Source organism: Cimex lectularius, unplaced genomic scaffold (genome assembly GCF_000648675.2).
Source record: "Cimex lectularius strain Harlan isolate CLEC.00 unplaced genomic scaffold, Clec_2.1 scaffold3, whole genome shotgun sequence".
Taxonomy (NCBI): Eukaryota; Metazoa; Arthropoda; class Insecta; order Hemiptera; family Cimicidae; genus Cimex; species Cimex lectularius.
This window is the reverse complement of record NW_019392688.1, coordinates 1702994-1727954: the sequence shown is the minus strand read 5'-3', so window position 1 is coordinate 1727954 and position 24961 is coordinate 1702994. Positions and strand designations below refer to the sequence as shown.

Genomic DNA, 24961 nt, shown 5'->3' with positions numbered 1-24961 from the left:
CATCTGAAACATACTCTACATATCTAAACAACGAACATAGGTTGATCGGAATGTTCGGAACTGACCAAACTCATCCCCTCACAGATCACAAGGAGAGACATATAAAAAAAGGAGAATTAAACATAACAAGAAACCAACAATAAAGTCGGATACAAGTCGAAAAATTCTATATACCAAAACAGCGAGGGTAGGTGGACCGGAATGACGGACATGACCAAATACAAGTTCATTAAACCCACAGACCACAAGATGAAGTCAAACGAAATACGGAGCCACTAAACCAAAAAATCAATCAAACCCACCAGTAAAGACAGTGAAAAGCCGAAACCTATCTGAAGGGCCAAAAGCGCGAGAATTTATGGACCATAATAACCTAAAACAAATGAACTACTGGTTGATCACACCGCAGACCTCAAGAGGAAATCCCAGAATGTATAAAACGGGCCCGACCAAACCAAGTCAATTAACCCCACGAGGGAAGAAGGTAAAAGACGAAATTTATCTGAGAGACCAAAACAGCGTATATATGCGGACTAGAACAACCGGAAATGACTAAACTACTGGTACATTATATTACACACCTAGCAAGAGACAATTTTACAATGAAATAACACGGCATAATGATATGAATGAAATGAAAGAAAACCAAACAAACACACCAGTGAAGATCCGAAAAGCTAAAACGCATCTAAAATATCAAAGGAGCGAATATAGGCGGACCAAAATAATCGGAAACGACTGAACCGGTTCATGCCACCTCAGACCTCACTTGGAAATCCCACAATTACCTAAGACCCCTCTTACTTAGTTTTTAAACGGGTTTTCACACAAAAAAGAAAAATGTCATTTGTGTCGATAAGAGTGCTGTGAACCAGGCACCACGTGCATGTTACGTTCAGAGGGGGAGGGTTCAACTTGGAATGTAGATGTTGGAAGGGAGAGGGTCCGGTGATGAACGAGTGAGGAAGTCGCAATCGATTACAATTTGTAAGCCACCGTAGACCATGTTCCATCCCCCGAGATAATATTACTGAAAATAACACGATTCCTCTCCTCGGAAGGCGAACATATCCTGTTGAAACCCGGGTATACTCTCATTTATGTATACTGTAATACGGTAAAAACCTCCATTATTTAGAGTACTAATGGGTACGGTTGTCCACGGTTAATCGAAATTTATTTTTTTCATGTGTTAATTAAAAGGTGAATTGAGAAGACACGTTGTATAACATTAGTTTTATGAAGACACAGCATCTAAGGGGAAAAATTTAGAAGAAATAAATTTTTTTCCTCATAAAATGGTAAAAAATTGTCAAAAGGTTAAATCGAAAACGGACTTTACAGTCAAGTTGTCGATTTGATATTAAAAACCAGTGATACCGATTCGATTCAAAAAATATCCCTAACACCGTACAAGCTTCGAAAGCGGGCGTTTTCGAGATGAGGTGCGTCGTTCTGGAACGGATGTATATGTATTCAATGTAAACAGACCGGTTGGAGCTTTACAGGAACGAGACAAAAGACGGTGTTCTCCGCATCAGAAGTGACATGTCGCTATGTGAAATATATACCTCTGTAGTATACATACACGGAGACCCGGGGCCCGGATAATTGGATTCCCGGATGGATAAAGGTAGTTTTATTGTTGTGTTTTTTAACTGCCTAATATTTCTTTCATTTGCCATATATATTATTTTCTCTTTACTTATACTCCTGTCGACGGATCCACAAGTGGCAACACACCAACAAAAAATTTCTTTTGTATAACTGTAATTCTATTACCCAATAGACCACTATTATTATTTTATTATACACAACTATCTTAAAACTATTTACAGCTGCAACCAGAAAAAGAGATAAGAGGACAGAAGAGCAAATGACGTCCGAGCCGTTAAAAGGTCTAAAGCTTTTCGATGAGGTAGCTATTAGAATAATGACAGATGAGTCACCTCAACCTCGAAGATAAGATTTAAAGGGGTCGACCATTTAAATAGTTTGACGATACCAAATAAAATATTCGAAATACGATACAAGCCCGGAGGTTTATGAGGAATTGGATAACCGAACAGACTGTGGAGTTGACATATCTATGCGGTTACGTGATGTTAGGAGTCACTTTTGTTGGCTGTAATGAAACCAAAGAACATTTTGTTGATGTTACTCTGTATTGTTACAAAATGATTAACCCAAATTAAACATTCGTCCGATGGCATCGAAAATCTAGATCGCACAGGAGAAAAAGAACTATCCGTTACAGTTATCACAGTTGTCCACTTTTTTTTAAAACAAGCTAAGTTAAGAACGTGATTAACAGGTCTCCTTTACCCTGTCCCAAATGCCTTGAAACACTAATGATCATAACTCATACAATGATCCATAAACCGCTTAAGACTAAAAAGGGATCCACGCGTAAGTTTACTTCCGTTTTTTAAAAACATTTGTTAAGTTTTAGGGCTTGTCATGTCTTATCGTTACCATTTCTAACAGAATAAACACACAAATCCCCAGCCTGGCTTTCTTCTACATAAAGTAAGGGATGAGAATCCCGGATTGGTTGAAAATGTCCAGAATTATGCTGTCACTTGATACCAAGAGTTGCCCGCCCAAATTTAAAAAAGACTATATCCAAAATTGATCTATCCGAGAACGACAGCAGACATAATTCTGTCTTAAAGTGGGTGGTAAAGAATCCAAATTATTAGTTTACTCACACAAGTTATAGCACCCACGTACTGATACAGCCAAACGGCCAAAATATTTACAAAAGGTCAACTGAAAAGTACTTAAGACTATAAAAAGAGCAACTTTCCAAGATTACAAGACTTTACAAGATTCCATAATAAAAAAACCCGGTATCGAACTAAGTAACTAAGTAATTAAAATTTCCCTTTCTATAAAACCAAAATCCTGGTTAACGTCACCTGTTGCCATGAGAGATTTGCAGAAACCCCGCATCCTTACCTCACCCAAAAGGTGCACATCGTGCTGAGGAATAGAGACTAGCCTGGCATGAGATTCTATATGGGAAATAGTATATGAATGAGGCAGATGGCTGTCGAAGACCCTGTAGTCTGCCGCCCTTAAAACTCCTCCCAGTCAATAGGTAAGTGTTATAAATGAGCTGTATAAAATACAGACGGTTCGAGAGTCAGGGGCAACAAATACATGAACAAAGAAAGGAGGTAGTTATTGCCGGGATACTGGGGCATGTAAACATAGAAGATAATGAAAATGCGGATCGAGCTGCCAAATGAGCAGCGATAATGCCACATGGCCCGGAGACTCCCGTGAGCCCAGCGGACGTCAAAAACTGTGTGAAGAACCAGAAAGAAATAACTGAACTGATCTGGGCGTGATGGTGATGATGATGAGGATACTAGGAAACGGGGTTTGCACTCTCCAGGCACTGCAGCCTTCTGGATTCGAATTCCTACCCAGTTCCCTAGTTCAGTGCAATCAACTCAATCCTTCACCTCAGAAGTATAACGTCATTGACTGTTACTGCTATAATTTCATTCCCTAGGTTTTTGTTGTTTGATCTGGGCTAACATTAGGCGTGGATATCATCAACAATTCTTATCAAAGCCCAAGAACCTAAGAGTACTACTTCGAATGTAACTACACAATACCTCACTGTTCTTATGTTTTTTTAAATTTTTGGTCTGCCTATCTTAGCTGTTTTGGTCTAAATCAGAACAATATCAGGGAAACCGACCTTTTATTTACCTAACGCATAAATCATGTTAGACCTTTTGATTGTTGTTTCTTTTGGCATTGTGATAGTCGAGGTTTGTGAACTAAATCGTGGTTACGCGAGGTGGACGAATTCCCAAAGCGATTGTGCAGTTCAGTACCCCCGGGCTGATTATAAAACAATGGATCTAGAACCCTCGAAGGACGTTTTCTAATTGTTCTTTTACCGTCGTACTGTAAAATCCAAACCTCCAGACTGGAATATTGGCGACAAATATTCTACTTGAACTTCTCGGTAGAAAGATCGAAGCTGAAAAACACCGGCCATGAGGAAAGTTTCAAGCAGGCCGAACGGCGCTGAAAGCATGCATTATCTAAGAAGCCATTGTGAAATCGCAACGGTATGAGTCATTCCATCAATGTCATTGACACATTTGCGGTTTTTTCTTCAAGAAGTGCAACGAATCAAAATTGGTTTACATTAAAAGGCTGCAAATGGGGCAAATACAAAGTTTAGAAAATTTATTTATATTTTAAAATGTCAAATAAAAGGTTTCTCGAATTGTCGCATTTTCAGTGTTATATTTTAATGTGAGATGGGTAATATTTTGTCTTAAGTTTGGTGTGAAATAAATCAGTTATTACAGATTCATTGAATTAGGAAAAATCAGCCAAATTTATTGAATGGTTGTAATTGAAGCTGGACGTGCGGTGGTTTTATAAAGAATAGAAAAAGAAAGAGGAATGTCTGTTAGGTTTTATAACCTCGTAGACATGTTTGTTTATTTTATTTATTTATTTGAGTTTTGTTTAGGTTTATAAGATTAACACAGTCCACCTCGGTCGGTCAGTGACCATCGATTGTCTCCTGTAGCTGAACTTTCGCACATCAATTAACGCAAATAATGATAATTCATCTATCACATTCTCCTTTCAAAGAGATAGTCTTGAATAAAGATAATTTTTGAAGTAGGGCACTATTTTAATTATGAGATATGGGCGAATGTGTACCAGAAAAAAGGCGATATGTACACAGTTTTCAACAAAAATGACAAATATTTACCTCTATTTTGTCACTAAAACCAAAAATTTCATTTTTTTTTTAATCAAATGTCAAATCTTAAAACTGAATAAAGCTAAAATTATAAGTGACATAAAGTAAAGAAATGGGCTTGCTCCTTTACAGATGCGGAAAATTCTGAATGCGGCCAATGACGTATCTGTCAAGAGAGCGAAACCATTTCAATTATATTCTCTTCCCAGATGAAAACTGCCACGGTCATAAAAACGGGTTCGACAAATATCATAACTATTTTAAACTCTTCAAACACGTTGCTTTTCATTTTTAATGGGTGTGAATCATAGGAAATATATAATGTTTGAATTTTCCTCCTCCCTTTCCCTGGTTCCCACTTATTTGACGGTTTCCTTCAAAATTTACTTACAATGTAAAAGAAGAAGACCTAAGATCCTCCAAATGATTTGATATATTGATTTTATGTATTTATATAAAAATATATACAAAAAATCTCTTTAACTTAATCACTTAACATACCTACGAATAGCAGAGTTTGTATATATATAGGGCGGCTTCGAGGGGACGCCGAGTTGATAGGAAGATGTACGTATATATATATAGGGAAGCTTCGAGGGGTTGATAGGAAGAGGCAAATATATAATTTAATTTCGACGATGCTGACTTCCTTAAACACCTAGACACAACTAGAAATTACCATCGTAGGCTAGTAGTTTCAGTTTCTAGAATATCTGTTCATTAAAACGAAAACTTTTATCATTGAGTCAATAAGTTTTTGGCTAGTACAAATTTAATTGTATTTTTCATTCTGAATTAATCGAACTTCGTCAAACGCAGCAGAGTTGAATTTTCCATCGTTGACCTAATAACCACTGGCAATTCTAGGCCTGTACGATAATTTAAAAAAAAAATCTTAAAGGAAATAACACTGAGGTGTAATAATTTTATAAAGGAAGGAAATCGCACTGAAAGTAGACTCTGAACTTTCCTTTCACATCCTTTCCCAGTCAGAATATAACGTGTGGGAAAGGCAGATTCGTGTATGAAACCATCACCTGATAATCCAATAATTCGGGAACCGACCTGGCGTTTCTTGATATTTAGTATTTACAAACAAACAATGTTGTTTGTTCAGAGCAAATAACCGAAACCAATACTGGTAAAATTCAGTGTAACACGAATTGAAAAAGTGCCGAGGATTTTTCGCAAGGGCGTCACATTAATTTTTGAGATAATTATAAAATTAATTTCTGATTGAAATTGAGAATGTTTTGCATATTCTGGGACAGACCACCAATAATGCCGTATGGACAGTTTCGACTGGTGAAAATTCCGCTGTCAACGCAGAACAGGAGCAAGTCTGAATAGGCTCCTTTGAATTCTCGTTTTTACAAATATTACCCTTTCAAACGGACAATTTCTTAGAGATAAATTTAAATTTTGGCATGATACACCTTCGGTTTTATAGATTCTTAATGGTTAAGAGAGTTTAATGGGTCCAAGAACATTTACTATCAACCGAAGTGTTTTACTTATTTCACATCCAAAAGAAATTAGTTTTTTAAATTTAATTAGAATTTTAAGTATTTTTAATTAATATTTTAATTAGCATTTTTAATTAGTACTTTAAAAAATTAGGTTTTTTAAATTTGAACTGCTGATGTTTGTTTTCGTTTTTGTATTAAATACTTTGAGCAGGGTCAATTCAAGTTTTAAGAAATCAAGTTTTGAAAAATGACAAATGCGTCCAAATAATCAGGCTAAACCATTTACAATATTTATTATACGATATATTGGGCGCGTGAATTTTGTTAAATGACGAAGACATGAGAGAAAATTTTGTCTTTTAATCTTTCAAATTTGACACAAATAAGCTTGTCCAAGGCAAAAAACAGAAAACTAATATACCTACTTCGGATTTTTAAATGTTTACGTTTGTTTCTAATGGAATATTTTTTTACAATTAAAAAGTTTGTTAAAAACTGGCTAAAATCTATAATTCATTATTATTTTCCACAATCAAAAATATTCGTTTTTCGTCAAAATAAGTAGTTATATAGGTTTTTGGGTGTTGACATTGGTACTTTCCGACTCAAAAGTCTTAAAACTTAAAGCGTATTCAAATAATTCGCATATTTTATATGTCCCTGATTAAACTTTGAATAGTTTTTAAATTTAATTTAATTACAAGAGGATACGACAGCTAAGTTATTTCAGCCCCGAGCATCATTCAATACGCATTCACATGAATAAATACATTCACCCCTATGCACACTGAGCTCATTCCGTTATTAATGTTTTAACCAAACTTTAAAAATTCCGATTATTTGTTTGTCCTCTGGCTTATTTGAGAAATTTGCTAACCATAGAAATGCGAGAGAATTTTGACTTTTCTGTTTTTAATTTTGACAGAAATAAACTTTCCAAAGACATGGAAAAACATAAATGATCTCTTTCTCTTAAAGGAAATAAAATCAGAATCAACCAACCATCTACTGATGGTTTACTTCTACAACGTCAGAACTAATCGTTTTTTACCAAAATAAATATGTACTAAAATTGGCCTTTGCAATGTGATTATGCTTTATGCGACATTATTTATGAAATTTGAAAAATGGTGTAGTGTTTTACAATTTTTGTATTTTACTTGTCCAAATTTTTAACGGTGTGGAGAATCAGCAGATTTAAACACTTATCTCAGCTGGTATTTACATAATAATTTTAAGACAATGAAATTTTTAAAAAAATTGTTTTGGGTGTAAGTTTAATCGTCCCTGATCACCGGTCTGCTCGACATTACGAAGACAAAATCTATATAATATTAAAAATAAAAAGAAATTAATAGATAAAAATATGCAGAGCCAATAATTGATTTTTTCTTTAGAAAAATCTAGATTATAAAAAAATATCATGTTCATAATTATTCTATATTTTTATGTAGACACACAAAAATATGAGATACACGTGTGCTATTAAAAATTAGCAAAAGTGCTTTAAGAAGAAATATTGCCTCTTAAAGGAGCTAGTATTAATTTTATAATATTAGCTCAATATTATACTCCAAATTGATTTTTCGCCGATTAAAAAAACCCAATTTCATGTTGAAACTTTCGAAAAATAGCTAATTGACTTTAAAGACTTAGATAACTTCTACAATCAATTAGATTCAAGCTCCTCCATCCACTGAAGTTGAAACAGATGAGCTTAACGCATTTTAAATTTAAAATCTATTTCCCTGTCAGCTCCGATTTTTTAAAGTAATTTAGTAAATGACCACCGGCAGACGAGAAGAAGTTGTCTTTTTAAACTTTTGAATTTAAGACTATTTTTAAATCTACTTCTCGATTCTAGGTTTCCATTGCAAACCGTTCATAATCAATCAAGAATCACTTGAAGCGTTTTATTTCCTTCACTGTCAAAAGTAATCGTTTCTCACCAAAACAAGTCTTAATTTTGACGCTTAATCAAGTCACATCACAAATAGTGATAGATTCAAATAAATTCTCTAAAAAAAGTTGACGACTGGGAATTTTGAGAAATTTGGTACATGACAAGCGAGTTTCGGTTTTTTAAATTTTTACTTTTGATAAGCTTTATCAGAATGAAAAAATGCTTCTTTTCTTAAATAATAATAGCAAAATAAATTGAAAAAATAAAATTTTCAGACAGAAAGTAGGTCACATTCTTTTCATACGGTAAAAACGTGCAGAATCAATCAAGTATGTGGCGTGTAATATTTTATTGCATTTCATAAATTACAGTTACAATTGATCAGGTCAATGTGAAATATAGCTCTTGAAACCGCTGAGCTTAAGACAATTTGACCTCTTTCTTCGTCAATTGTCACTCTTGAGATATATGCTAAATGTCAGAAACACAAGCCGAGAAAGTTTCGTTTATGAACGTTTAATTTTGACAAAATTTTTGAAGTAAAAAAAGGACCACTTAATATATCAAACGGGTCCGGAATCAATCAGCCATCCACTGAAGCCTTTTACCTCTTCCACTGCCAAAAGTAATAGTTTTTTTACAAAAACGAATTCTTATACTGTTCTGGTGTTCGTTCATGTTATAATCTTATTTTTTACTTTTCATTTTAAACATTCGATCAAGGGATATCCGGATAAAGTCTCTGTTTATTTTTCGATAAATTAAATACATTAAAAACACGATTTTCTTTTTTGTTAAAACCCACTTAGTAGTGTTAATAAATGCGATAATGTGTGGTGGTTAGTGACCGTTAATCGATAATTATTCATAAATCGTGAGATGCGATCTTGTGTGATGTAGGTATCAGAAAAATATTTTCTTTATCGTGCCAACGTTTCGATCTTTATTGAGATCATCTTCAGGGCTCAAAGTGCACTCTCAACACGACACGCAAGAATGGCATAATTACACAGAAGACAAACACTTTGAGCCCTGAAGGTGATCTCAATAAAAATCGAAACGTTGGCACGATAAAGAAAATGTTTTTCTGGTACCTACATCACACCAGATCGCATCTCACGATTTCTGAATAATTAAATGCGATAATCCTCACCTATGGATTTGTTGTTTTTAGAATCGTTACTTTTCATATTTAAGACTCGATCAGTGGTAGATTCAAACTGATATTTTAACCGATTTAAAAAAATGTAAACAAATTAAATTCACTAGTTTCGTGGTCTGCATGACCAATTAATATCTTACTATTAATTAAGGTTTTCAGTTGAGATAAAAAAGTCAATGGTACGAGCGGGATTCGAACCCACAATCTTCGGCTTGATACGCCGCTACTCTACCGCTTGAAAAATGTTAAAAAGGAGGGAAAATTCAAAGACAGTCACCGGATTTTGACAAAGAATGAGAGGGAAAATTCAAAAGGTGGGGTTTTTAGATGGGAAGTTAGTGCCCGAGTGGATCGAAGTCACGATAGCGCAAATGGTAGAGCAGCGGCGTATCAAGCCGAAGATCGTGCGTTCGAATCCCGCTCGTGCCATTGATTTTTTTATCTCAACTAAAAACCTTAATTAATTGTAATATAAACAAACTTCAATTTATGTCATGAACTGACGAAAAAGAGCTAATTCTCTTTAAAATCTCTATTAGGTAAAATCAATTTAAACTCTTCTTTTTGGATTGTTTGGTTGTTTGGATTTTTTGTTGTTTTATCAATGTCAAAGATATGCAAAAAAGTTTCATCTTTTGAGGATTTTTATATTAATAAAAATAAACTTCTTCAAGTAAAAAAAAAAAATCTCCTAGTTATAAAAAACGATCATTTTCAATCTATTGGCCTTTGCGTTTACTTCTTTCACTGTCAAAAGTAATCGTTTCTCACAAAACAAGTACATAAATTTGGCTAGGTAATGTTGATGTTTGTATTTTTGTAGTTTTCTTCTTGAATACCGTTGATATTTGATGCTTGATCTGTCATAAGAAGTTACAGATTCAAATAAAATTTCAGCTGTTTTTCGCTGATTAACAACAAAAACTAAACAGTTCCATGAAAAAAATATCTAATCGTCTTTAGATAGGAGAAATCAAGAAAGGTAATTAATAAAGCTAATCTTCCCATTAAAATTAAAACCGATATGCTTAACAAAATTTAAATTGGATTTGGAGTTTTCAAAAATTTATTAAATGGCAGAGATATGCAAAAAAAAGTTATACTTTTAATTTTGAGAAAATAAGCTTTCTTCAGGGTGAAAAATAGTCCACTTCTCTTCCTGCAGCAAACATGCACGGAAATTCATAAATTTGTTTTGGAGGTTTTGATTTAGGTATTTCGGAATTTAAGACTTGAACAGTGCTCAAATAAATTTTCAGTTTAATTGTTACCGTAAAAAAATGGGAAACATGTGGGAAAATTTCGTTTATTTTATCTTATTTAAGATTCATTTGTCTATTTATTAGTCATAATTGGCCTATTAATTATTCGAATCAATTATCTTTTTTATCGAAGGTCTTGATTGAGATGAAAAAGCTAGTGTTACGAACGAGATTCGAACCCACTACCTTCGGCTAAATGCTAGATAAAAAGCATAATTAATTTAAAGAATTAATGCACTCAATTAGGCCATTTTATAAGTCGCCGAGAATCGATTACACGATATTTGAAAATATGGCAAAAAGAAAATTCGAAAGGTTGTAGGTTGAGATGAGGAGTCGGTGTCCGAGTGGACCGAAGTCACGATAGCTCAAGGGTTAGAGCAGCGGTGTATTTAGCCGAAGGTCGTGAGTTCGAATCCCGCTCGTGACACTTGCTTTTTCATCTCAACCAAGACCTTAGAATAAAAAGTTATTATCATTTTTTTATAATAATTAATTTAAATTATTTACGATTCTTCCCAAAATCGATCTCGTTCCTTTTGCATAGCAAACACGTTCCTAATCAATCAAGCTTCCACCGTCAAAAGTAAAACGTTCCTCACCAAAACAAGTTCTCAAATTGTTTTGATGGGATTTGATGTTTGTTTTCCAACACTTCAAATAAGTTATAGCAATGTCAAAAAAAATAGCTAATTCCTTTCATAAACTTACGATTAGTTTAAAATCAATTAGGTTATAGCGATAATAGAACCCAAAACCAATGAACCTAAGACAATTTAAACCTATTCATTGGTAGATTGGATTTTTTCCCATAAATTTATTAAACGTCAAAGAAATGAGAGAAAATATTCTTTTTAAATTCTAATTTTGAAAACCAACGTAAGCTCCTTCCCACAAAATATGCCTCATTCCCGTCGGCTAAAAGACACGTTTAGAATCAATCAACTATCAACTGAAGCTTTTTACACTTTTCAAAAATAATCGTTTTTCTTAGAGGGAAGTTAAGTTCTTAAATCTGGAGTGTTGATTTTGGTATTCTCCGACTTAGGACAGGAAAATTGACAGTTTAAATAAATTATCAGATCTTATTTTCGCCGAATAAAAAATAAATAAATAAAAACACGAGTTTATTCATGACACATAATTATTTATGATTATTTGGACATCGTGAGATGCGGTCTGGTATGACGTAGGTTTTAGAAAAACATTTTCTTTATCGGGCCTGAGATTTATAAACATTTTACAAATACATGTAAGATGTAGGAAAAAATGAATTTATAAATGCTAATGTTTTTTTTATGATCAAATCTGGCAAAAATATTTTATTACTTTCATAAATTTCTGTACGTTGAAATCTCTTAAGTTAAAGCGATAATTTTCACCTATAGGGCTTAAAGAAGATTAGCTTAAAACAATTTAACCTCCGTGGATTGGGATTTTTCAGAATTTTTTTAATGGCCAAGATTTGCAAGAAAATTACTTTTTAATTTTTAATTTGAAGGAGATAAACTTTTTAAGGATGAAAAATATAGTTACTTCTCTTCCATTACAAACACGTTCAGAATCAATCAACTATCCGCTGAAGCGTCTAAACTTCCACTTTCAAAAGAAACAGTTTCTCACCGAAACAAGTTCTCTGATCGGTTTTGCGGTGTTAAAGTTCGTATTCCTATCAGTACTTTTCGTTTTAAATATTCGATCCACAATAGAATCAAATAAATTATCAGAGTTGATTTTTCCCAGATTAAAAAACAAAATTCAGTTCAATTTATGCCAAGAACTTTCGACAAATAGTTGTCTTTATAAGCTTATTTTGTTTATATAAATTAGGTTTTAGCGATAATCCTCAACTATAGAACCTAAAACCGATGAGCCTAAGACAATTTAAACCTGTTATTTTGTGGATTGGATTTTTTCCATAAATTTATTAAATATCAAAGAAATGCGAAAAAATATAATTCTTTTTAAATTCTAATTTTGAAAACAAAAACCACAAAATATAAACGTATGAACTTATGACAATTTCAGTGGATTGGGAATTTTTCATAAACATATTAAATGTCCAAGATATGGATGAAAATTTCATTTTTTTACATTTCAAAAACAAAACAAAAAACAAATCAGCAGGCAACTTAGATGCTTAAAGTTTAAAAATAACAAATTTACTTGCGAAAAAGTTTAAAACAATTTTTACTTCTTAAATTGTTTATTTGGTGATTATGTTTGCATTCTTATTTATGTGGTGATTAGTGACAGTTAGTTGATAATTATTCAGAAATCGTGAGATGCGGTTTGGTGTGATGTAGGTTTCAGAAAAATATTTTCTTTATCGTGCCAACGTTTCGGTCGTTATTGAGATCATCTTCATAGCCTGGGATTTACAAACATAGTTAAAATTTACAACATGTATTTGTTAAATGTAAACAATGTTTGTAAATCCCAGGCCCTGAAGATGATCTCAATAAAGATCGAAACGTTGGCACGATAAAGAAAATGTTTTTCTGAAACCTTCATCACACCAGACCGCATCTCACGATTTCTGAATAATTAAGTCTTATTTGTGCTAATCGTGTAAGACTTTGGACTGTGGATATTCTGCTAAAAACTGGAAAAATGGTATATTTTATAAGTAATCGTTTCTCGCCAAAGTACTAAAATGTGTTTTGGGACGTTAATATTGGTACTAATTAAAAGACTTTCGATGACGTTTAATTCTGAGAAAATAAGCGATTTCAAGATGAAAAAAATAGTCTATTTCTCTCCCTAAAGCAAACACTTTGAGAATCAATCAACAGTCCAGTGACGTTTTCCTCTTCCACTGTCAAAAGTAATCGTTTCTCGCCGAAGTAAGTACTAAAATGGGTTTTGGGACGTTGATATTGGTACTAATTATAAGACTTTCGTCGACTTTTAATTTTAAGAAAATAAGCGATTTCATGATGAAAAAATAGTCTATTTCTCTCCCTAAAGCAAACACTTTCAAAATCAATCGACAACCCACTGACGTTTTCCTCTTCCACTGTCAAAAGTAATCGTTTCTCGCCGAAGTAAGTGGCAACCAAAACTAAAATTGGTTTTGGGTCGTTGATATTGGTACTAATTATAAAACTTTCGTCGACTTTTAATTTTGAGAAAATAAGCGATTTCATAATGAAAAAAATAGTCTATTTTTCTACCTAAAGCAAACACTTTCAGAATCAATCAACAATCCACTGACGTTTTCCTCTTCCACTGTCAAAAGTAATCGTTTCTCACCAAAACAAATTGCGTAATTGGTTTGATGGTGTGGTATTGTGGATATTTAAATGAATTATGCCGTATAATAAAATTAAACACGATTTCTGTTCAAGAACAAAAAAAAATACTATTGTCTTATACAATCTGCAATTAACGATTTTTTTTTTTAAATTAGCCATTGAATTATTTAAACTTGCATCTCTCATGTCAAATGTAATCGTATAAACCGGTTTTGAAGTTTGTGTTCGTTTTTGCACGTTTGACTTAAATGATTCCATCAGGGTTGTTTTTTTGCTATTGATTTAAAGTTCCAATGCGAGAAGAAAAGAAAATGGTCTTCATGAGTATTACGTGCATTAACATTTTTATTTTGTCGATTGCTGGTTTTTATGTTTGGGGGTCATATAAAAAAAAATCTAATTGGCAAATTAAATTCCAGGCTAAATTGATCCTACGATTTGACACGTAAGTCACGTTTGAACATTTCCAATATCTTTTTCCACTAACGAAAGTCAATTAATCACTTGAACGACCATTAACAACCCGAGATGTACTGTGTTAAATTTTCCTTAAAAAAAGACAATTTACGAAAGGGCAGTTGAGTTATTTCTTAGTTTCCTCGACTGGGCAAAGGTTTCCGAGACACACCCTACTCGGCCGTCGGGCAGAATCCACGGAAAAACCACTCCCAACAAAAGAGGGATGACACCAAGATCAATCGCACTGGTCGTTATTTTACTTATTCGCCCACCCCCGCAGGGGGTAAAACGTTTCCGTAATTTTATCGTAAAAACGATATAATCTAAGGAGTTTAAAAAATGGTTGAATTTTTATAAGTCTTTGGGTGTTTTTAAGGTCGATGGTTAGGATTTCACTTGGGCTGTATTTTTTGGAAAATGTATTTCTATGGGGGGAAATTTTCCTCCATACGGATGACTCGTTTGATGTGGGAAAAGTCTTAAAATTGCGTGAAGTGGTTATTTGTGGGGCAGGTTGACATAATTCGGCGAATAATTGTAAATTTTGATAATCCAAGGGTTAGAAAATGTTGAAAATATGTTGAAAGGAGTAAGGACTCACCGCTCGCTGCCTGCAAGGGTCCTCACAAGTGACATCCACTGATCGAAGCTTGTTACGGAGTAATCGGCCGTTGGAAAACTAGAGGAAAATCGCGCATAAACGCAGAACGAGCCGGTTATCGGACGGCCGTCGAGGACGCACGGTTTAAATCACAGTGGCCGGCTCGCACAGTTGTCAGTATATCACAGGATCACAGTCGGGCTGGTGGCCGGTGGCGTGATCGGCTCGCGGAGAACTGAGTTGCCATCGTGCGCCCCACTCCGGCCGGCCACTCCCCGCAGCGGCACCACGGTTCCGCACAGGCCGCCAGGCTCCGCCACGCGCCGGCCCGCACTCAATACCACGCACGCCACCCCCCCGAACCACCCTCGGAGGCCAAATTTGGCCCCATTTCCTCCGGATGACTCTTTGCCCTGATACTACGCACCCTCCTCGGCACATTTCAACCCCCCCCCACACCATGGACCGGGTCTGTGCAGTAGATTTTGACAACAGGCAATTACAATTCTGCACCCTCTGGGGGCAAAACTGATTAAGTCGAATTTTGGCCAAATGATTGCATATTCAAATAAGTCTTTTGGCCTCATAAACTGTTTAAGATTCATTAAGTCGAAACTACTTCATTTTAAACGGAATGTACCTTTTTATACAACTCGAAACATATTGTTAATTCTGCTTTTGTACTTTAAAACCGCAATGCAAAAAAGTTGTCTAGCTTGACTTTCTTAAGTAATAATTGTAAAACCCTTTTTCTACCCACATTGTATACACTTATTCTTCTTCAGAGGTCATATGGAGCAAAACAACTATTTGGGCTGTGCCGAGCTTCCGGTGGTTTATTCCACCATCATCAGGGGGTTTATTAAAAAAACAAATTAACAAAAGTACGGAATATCTTAATATTTAGCTGTTACAGTTACTTGACCTATTAAGATGAGAAGAAATCGAAGAATAAGTGTATACCTGGGTAGAAAAGGACTCTTGCTCTTTACAGTATGCATTTGGCTTTTATTGTGTGTTGAAGTTCCTTCTCTTAAAATTTCATTTGAAGTTATGTCGCGATTTATGTCAGATGTATGTTGCGTGCTGCAAGGTGGGACGTGAAGTAAATACGTATCTCATGTTAAGACTTTTATGAGAATAGCTCATATTTGAACGAAATGGTTCTCTTCAAAAATTCCAGACTTTGGACGTTTCATATGGAACTACAAATATTCCTTTTTATATGTGAAAGTATCAATTATTCTTAATGGAAAGCAAGAAACCGCGGGCTATAATAAAATATAAAATTCTGAGTGTTTTTAAAAAATTTAGGAGTTGTGTTGTTCAAGTGTTACCAACCGATTACGACGGATTATGGGTTATGAGGTCCCATGGTTTGGCCAAATCTTTCTTTACATATAGACGACTTCTTGTTGGGGTATCTGAAAAATCAAGTTATTAACCACATCCCGCCGATTTCAAATTTCCCAGAATACCAAACCAGAAACGATCGCCTCAGTACTTGTTACAAAGCCATGGTGGTTGTTGTATATATACACAACAACAATTATATAAAATAATAATAGGTTAATTACATAGTGAAAAACACGCATGAATGATGGTGAGTTTTAGTGCACTTTATTTCAGTCTTTTAGATTGATAATACCTCCCAGTACAAACGGATGAAGTCTTTGACCTAAACTTCCCTACGAACTTGGAATTGCACTTTAACTTTGGGAAATCTGCAGTTTTGGCTTTTATAAACTGGAGTATGGTGATAGGTGCAGTATTTCTCCCGCTTTTCAGATTCCCCGTTCATAATTTCTTCGTCATCACCAGTGAGGTAATCGCGACGGCCACGCTAAGATCAACAGGGAATTAATGGCTGACATGTCCTTGCTTAATATCCGACGATTATAAATGAACGGTAATAAACAAAACAAACAAAAAATACAAACAGCTTGAATCAATGAAAACCGTTGGGTACATACACCAAATTTTTTGCATTTAATAATAATTTTACAAAAATATGATAAGAAGTGTCTCATTGTGCCAATTAAAAAGTTATTTGATACGAGACATAGTTGTATGATTTTTCTATGATAATGATTTTTATAAATTTGACTAAGTTTTAGAGTTTTTATTTCCCTAATCAAGATCTTTAGAAGATTTCAGTAGATCAGTACAATCGTGATTTTTTTTTTAATATTGTTCACATAAAATCAACAAAATTGTATTTTACGCATTAATAGAGATAGATATATTTGATACGAGACGTAGTTGTATGATTTTTCTATAATAAAGATTTTAATAAATTTGACTAAGTTTCCAAGTTTTTATTTCCCTAAGTTTTCCTAATCCTAACAGATCTTTAGAAGATTCCAGTAGATCAATAAAATCGTGTTGTTTTTTTCTTAATATTGTTCAAATAAAACAAAAAAAAGGAATTATTTACCCCCTAATATAGATAGATCCTTTCAATAAATTTACTCATCCTAGTAAAAAAGCTTTTTTTGAAGAGTAATACCTTCTGAACAAGCCGTACAAAATCAATGAAATGAAAAAATTATGTAAATAATAAATATTTAGAGTGAGGGAGTGGCGAGGCATCACATTTTCGTGTTAGTGTCTTCCTCAGATGCTTGGCAACCCCCCCACACAGAAAAGCTCAAGAGCAAGATGAAGAAGGCACAATGTGGAGCTCCCCGGAGGGTTGCATAAACCTTGTACCACCAAAGGCGTACTCAGTCACTTGTCCCAACAGTAGGTTTAGTTGATTAACTCCTTTGTGGATTTTATACAGTTAATACACCATGTCTTGAAGAAACGCTCTGGATTTCTTTATTTTCATTACTCCAATGATAGATTTGGAAGAAGGGCGAACCTAGACGACAGGTTTGTTCTTTCTTCTAATCCGTTAAAGAAATATATAAAATAAAATAAAATGGAATACATGTTGTTCACGCCGAGATTTTTTTAAATATGTACAACCATAGGTCGCTCGTTCATATCCGGCCCGGAGGACCAAATATTACCGGTGTGAACAAATGCTGATGTAGCTAATGTGAAAGGGCAAAAGTATGTCAGGGTTTTAAAGAATCGATAGTAATTTCTTTCCCTGTTGATTTTTTTAATTACAAAAATGTTGTAAGTATAGTCTAGAACTGGATTCGACAACCATTTTTCTACTAAATTTGTGGGTTTTTTCTGTTTGATTTGGATTTTTAACTTCCTGAATCCGAACTTGAGTATCTCAAATTTACCCATTTAGCCTATGACTGGAATTTTACTTATCTTAACGGTTTAAATGGTTAACTGATTGTTTTTAAACAATATGAATGCAATACATGGCCGTATCATTTTTTTAAAATATATTTGTATACTTTAAAGTTGTAGAAAACATTTGGTGTATACAATTTATAGGTGATTTTAATTTCACGTCTATTAAATACGTGATTATCAATGCTGATTAGACAGGTTTATCAAGGTTATGGCTGAAAGTCTTTGATAATTCGAATTGTAATATGATCAACGGTCCCACATTGAAATTGACTTCTAAGGCCATATTCCCGAATAAAATTTACATGCAATTGCGTCAATGCAAAGAATAACGCCAGGAAAAGCAATCGGACGGCATTTGATTAAATTTGCTCAGGTGATTAGTGTATTCTGCACCCTTTGTAAAGCCGACTACCGGGTTGATTAATCGAAGTCCATTAATATTTTATAAATTAACGCCCCCGGATTGTGTTTCGGCTTTACGAGACTGTTTCAGTAATGAAAACCGACTGTTTCAAGGGGGGTAAAACAATAAATTGTTTCCCAGGGCGATGTCGCTGATGGATCCTCCCTTTGAGAATCCGGATTCCGAGGAGGCGAGGAATCCACATCGCCGATTCTACTTTGTGCCCCTCGGAAGGGCATTTCTTGAATCCGGATAAGTTTCTCTTTTAAGTTCCGTTTCCCTTTGAATTCGCGAGGAGGGCACAGTTTTACAGAAACGCCCTCTTTTCTCATGATAATCTTGTGACCCGTTTAAACTGGTGAACCGTCTCTACAACTGAACTTTCCTTACTTAACAAAATTTACACAAAACAAATTCACCATCTCTCAACAATATTTTCTGGTGATATTTGAAAGACCATGAATAATTCACACACTACTTTTTAAATCTGAGTATTTCCAGTTAAAATTAATTTTCTACTAAAGCTCAACAAATATAAACATATAATATAATAAAACGCTTGTTAACTGAAGCATAAGGTTTTAATAGATTTTCGAGTTCCTGTGGACATCGTACTATGTTCATCGTGTTAAGTTTATTCACATAGAGAATTTGTGATACAACTCGACACTATGTGCTAATTATGTTATGTGTGGTAAAGTAGAGTTTTTGTGATATATTTTGCACTAGCACTTGCAGGTGTATGCTAAGTAAACAAATTTAGAGTTATTCACGCAAAAGTAGAATTTTTGTTATACATTTTACACCAGCACAGGCAGGTGTACGCTAAGTAAACAAATTTAGGGTTATTCACACGAATTGTGCTAATTTTGTTATGTGTGGTAAAGTGAGAGTTTTTGTGATATATTTTACACTAGCACTTGCAGGTGTATGCTAAGTAAACAAATTTACAGTTATTCACGCAAAAGTAGAGTTTTTTGTAATATATTTTCCTAACACTTGCAGACCTGTATGCTAAATAAGCAAATTTATAATTATTCACGCAAAAGTAGAGCGTTTTGTGATACATATTACACCAACACAGGCAGGTGTACGCTAAGTAAACAAAATTAGGGTTATTCACACGATCTGTGCTAATTTTGTTATGTGTGGTAAAGTAGATAGTTTTTGTAATATATTTTACACTAGCACATGCAGCTGTCTGCTAAGAAAAAAATGTCGGTCTATGTTCTCGAATTGTGCTAATTCTGTTAATGTAGAAAAGTATAGGATTTTTGCGGCCTATTTTACACAAGCATGGGCATGTGTATGCTAACTGAGAACGGAAAGGCCAAAACGCTCCTGAAATTTTAACCTAAGAGTAAACAAATTTTGTTTTATTCACGCAAAATTATGCTAATTCTATTAATACACAAAAGTAGAGAGTTTTTGCGACGTTTTACTTGATACATTACTTGCACTGGTAGGTATATGCTAATTAATGGGCTATTACTCCTGACAAGGCCAAAAATATCCTGAAATTGTGGCCTAATCGAAAATAAATTTACGGTTATCCACGTAAATTGAGCTAATTTCGTTATGTGTTGTAAAATAATGTTTTTGTGATTCATTTTACACTAGCATGGGCAGGTTTATGCTGTTGTTAACAATGTTTTGTTCCTGACAACGGAAAAGTCAAAACGTTCCTGAAATTTTAACCTAAGAGTAAACAAATTTTGTTTTATTCACGCAAATTGTGCTAATTATATTAATATAGAAAAGTATAGATTTTTCGTGACCTACTTACACTTGCACTGGTAGGTGTATGCTAATTGATGCGCTATTGCTCCTGACAAGGCCAAAAATCTCCTGAAATTGTGGCCTAATCGAAAACAAATTTATGGTTATTCACGTAAATTAAGCTAATTTTGTTATGTGTGGTAAAGTAGAGATTTTGTGATTCATTTTACACTAGCATGGGCAGGTTAAATTATAACCTAATCGTAATCACATTATGGTTATTCCCGCAAATTGTACTATTAATTAAATGTATTAAAGTAGAGTGTTTTTGTGACGTGATACTCGCACGGTCTGGGGGTCTGCTAATCGTTGTTGTGTTACTACTAGTGTCCGTACGGGTACCGCTTTGGAGTTTAGGCTTAGGTGTACTTACAATGATAAGTGTTTATAAAATAAGAAGAAAGATAATATGTAAAATTGACACTTTTGGTGTCTACTAGTTTTTAAATTTGTGTCAAAAGATAGAAAGTTTATGACTTTCTGTAGTTTTCTTATCGCATTTCGTGAGGCTCCCACTATTTAGGCCAAGTTCACGGTTAATAAACCCCCGGGCTACTAAATTTACAAGATAATGTGGATTAAATCGATAATCCCGTTTGGCATTTTTCTCACTTAATTGTTGTTTTCCCTTTACGGCAGAAGTGGAAACTTCACTGAGCGAGAAGTCGGACCGTCAGAAGCAGTGTATGCTGTGAATGGTAAATGCTATGCTCAACCTGTTTGAACACCAAATTCTCGACGGCAAACTAAGTAAATCCAACAAGCCAAACAAAGAAGCTAAGACCTTTACAACGTTGTCAAATGGGGTCGGGAGTCAGTGAATGAGTCATTTTGTCAAGTTCCGCGACCGATTGTTCTTACTCACCGCCTCTGAAAAATTCCTTGTGGAATTCATCTGAATCACCTATTGGCTCAACTCATTCCATACCATTTCAACGTTTTATCCGTACTTTCTATTGATAATTATTCCCCTTCTTGCCTCAAGGAATCAAACAACAAACAGCAAAAGTGAATTATGGCTCAAAGGATTTGTGAGATGACACCGCCAGTTGTTTTAAAGCCCCGAGGTCGTGTTACTTTCTCAGGAAGCATTTATTTCATGTCGAAAACTAGTTGAGAGTTGGACCCTCTTTTTTACTCGAAACTAATTTGCATGACTCTCACATTATGCAAATAGAAAAGCTGGTGTTTTCATAAAGAAAAACCGTCCAACCGGATAAATCCCTAAACGAGTATAATTAGGGTATAAATAGCTTAGATAATAAACCTAAATACATACATATTTGGACAATTTTGAAAAGCAAGAGTTATTTGAAGCATTTAGTATCCTAAAAATAAAAATGGTGAAGATAAAGAAAAATAACTGCAAGTTACACGTGACTTGCTTTAAATACAGTAAAACATATTCACGCAAGCAAACTTTGGTAAACGTGTTAAGTGTGTTAAAATGAAGAGAGTAACTTACGCGAATGTGCAAGTATTCTAATTCATTAACTACTTTACAAAATCATTATTGACCTTCCTTTACCTGTTAGCACACCTAGCAGATAAAAATCTGGAAAGATGGTTCGTACATTAGCACAATAACACCGGACAGATTTGTATGAATACCTTAACTGTGGTTCCATCTGTGATGTGATGAATGTTTTTTCACGCAAACGGTGCTAATCTTGTTGGGTGAATTAAAGTATAGAGTTTTTGGGACGCGTTAGACGTTAGCATAGTCTGGGGCCATGCTAACAGGTGCTAATCGTGTTTGGAGTATTAAAGTCGAGAGGCTTCTGACGCGAGTGTCAGCTAATTTTTGTGCAAAGGTGCTATTTCATTAACTCTCATAAAACTTTATTAATAACATATCTCACAGACATAACGTTAGTGTGAATACCCTATTTATGGTTAGATCTGAGAAATAATGAACAGTTTTATAAATCCATGCTATAAAAAAAAAAAAAAAAAAAAAAAAAACACCGATTTCTTTGTTATTAACGATAACTGTGCTAACTGTGTAAAAGTAGAGAATTCTTTTGAGCAATCGACACTAACACGGTTTAGTATATGCTAATCGATTTGCTTTCCTGCGTGAGAAAGAAAGTGCGAAAACGGTGATGGAACAGTAGCTTAATCGTTAAAAAAATAGAAGGCATTTCACAAAATTGTGTTAAGTGCAGAGTTTATGGAGACACATTCTACACTAGCACGGTCTAGTGGTATGCTAATAGGTGTGTTATTGTGGGTGAGAAAGGAGAGGTCAAAAAAGTAATGGAACAGAAGCTTAATCATGAAACATTTTCAGGTTATTCTTGCACACTATGGTGAATAGTGTTTAAGTATGTTAAAGTCGAGAGGACTCTGGAGCAAGCGTGCTATTTCGAAGTCTTTTAACCGGTGTGCTACGTCGTTAACTCTGATAAAAACTTATTAATTCTCTTCCTTAACATTTTAGTTTATTTTGAAAATATCAAAAATCGTTCAAGCCTTAGAACATCTAAAAGGATACAACTTTTGCATGACTACCTCAATTATGAATAAATCTGAAAGATAATGAAATAACAGTTTAATCGTAATCCTTTTTAGGCTTGTACAAGAAAATTGTATTAAGTACCGAGTTTATGGAGACACATTCTACACTAACACGGTCTAGTGGTATGCTAACAGGTGCGTTATTGTGGGTGAGAAAGGAGAAGTAAAAAAGGTGATGGAACTGAAGCTTAATCGTGAAACATTTTGAGGTTATTCTTGCACACTATGGTGAATAGTGTTTAAGTATGTTAAAGTCGAGAGGATTCTGGAGCAAGTGTGCTATTTCGAAGTCTTCTAACCGGTGTGCTACTTCGTTGATAAAAACTTATTGATTCTCTTCCTTAAGATTTTAGTTTATTTTGAAAATCTCAAAAATCGTTCAAGCCTTAGAACATCTAACAGGATACAACTTTTCCATGGCTACCTCAATAATGAATAAATCTGAAAGACAATGAAATAACAGTTTAATCGTAATCCTTTTTAGGCTTGTACACGAAAATTATGCTGACACATTCGACACTAGCACGGTCTCGGGTATTCCATCCGGTGTATATTGTCCCTCAGAATGGAAGAGCCAAAAAGCTCATGAATCTGCAGCGTAAACTAAAACAAGTTTAAGGGCATTCAGCCATTTGTGCTAATTGTGTTAAAGTAGAGAGGTTTAGACACTTACTACACTAGCTGATGAGTGCTAATCGGTGTCCAATTGTTCGTGAGAAAGGAAGGATCATACGAAGTTCATACGAATCGGGTTAACGTAGAAAGATTTCTTACACGAGTGTGCTATTTCGAAGTCCGCTAACTGGTGACTAAATATGTTATTTACTCAATTCTTATAAAACCTATAATAACCTTCCTAGCACGTTAGCTCATTTAGGATACGGAAATCTCGAAATTGCGTTAACGTGTTTCTAGCGCGTTTACGTCAAGCTTTTGTCGGCCAAATCGTATTAAATATACGCTCCGTTTTAAAATACCCAGTATTGCGTTGTTGAGTCAACACATTTACAACGCTCCCATGGATGATCTGAGAAGCTATTCTTAAAGATTGATCGGATGACTCACAAGCTTGACTAATTCCTCAAATCTTCCTTTCAATTGAAGTTAAACACCCATGATACTCGGCCACACGTCGGAGGAAGATTGCTATTGAAGTTCGTGTTCCATTAACCGTAAGTTTCTATCTATAGAAGGAAAACATAGATTCGTCTCACCAGAAATCGGTGAATCCACGGAGAATTTCTTTCCATACTGATTCAGGAATCATTTAACTCTCAGCCATTCTAGTAATAAACAACTGAATTGAAAGTACCAATCGGAGAACATAATGACTCCTAAGAATATGAAAAGTGTAAAAAGTTGCGGTTTATAAGTAAATTAAAATTAAATCAAGCTCATAAAGGGAAGAAGAAGAAATTTTAAGCTTTAAAACATCTAAACAGTAACATCCTCCTATACGTTTAATGATTGATTACCCGTAGTTATCTGCTCAATTCGGCAGTATGGCCATCGTCGTATGGTCATCACTTAATCAACATCTGAATCGCAAGTCAAAAAGATGCAAATCTCCCTGAACACATAAATGTATATATAATTATGTTGGTATACATTATTAATATGATATCATGATCATAATTATGTTGGTATATATATATAATTATGTTGGTACGTTCAAAACCTCTCCATGAGATACCATCAGTCCACACCTAATTGCAAACCGCACACAAGACATTGATAAGAACCACCGAGACACTCCGATTTAACTAGATTATTCTAACTGTGCAAATCAAGTTATTTTTTTACTTGTATGTAATAAGTCAATGGCTTGGGGACCGCGGTAGCCGAGTGGTTAGCATGAGAGACTCTCACGCCACGGTCGTGGGTTCGATTCCCATCTGTTATGACCTATTATCATCCGCTAGAGTAAACAATGTGTGAGGAATGCTACAGGGGGCTATCCTTCCTTACAAGTACCATGATTTGTACATGTTTTGTTTTCATCCCAAACATAACCGTTGCACAAATGAAGTTTTTAACAACAATGAATTTTAACAATTGCGAACCGGCTCGCTTAATAATGACTAAACAAATATCCGCACTCCTGATGACTTATTCATATTTCTTGTAAAAATACT

At 34.6% G+C, this 24961-nt stretch overlaps 1 protein-coding gene across 8 annotated transcripts in view; it reads right to left on the bottom strand.

Moving 5' to 3' along the window:
* LOC106662146 (protein alan shepard) overlaps positions 1–24961 on the bottom strand; it is a 189673-nt gene that overhangs the window by 116803 nt on the left and 47909 nt on the right. Inside the window, exon 1 of one of the 8 annotated variants that reach the window (XM_014385978.1) lies at positions 14861–15104. The exons of the other annotated variants lie outside the window; for them this stretch is intronic. The gene's annotated coding sequence lies outside the window, so the exon portion shown is untranslated. Of the gene's footprint in view, positions 1–14860; positions 15105–24961 lie in introns of those variants that run through there. 8 annotated transcript variants of the gene reach the window in all.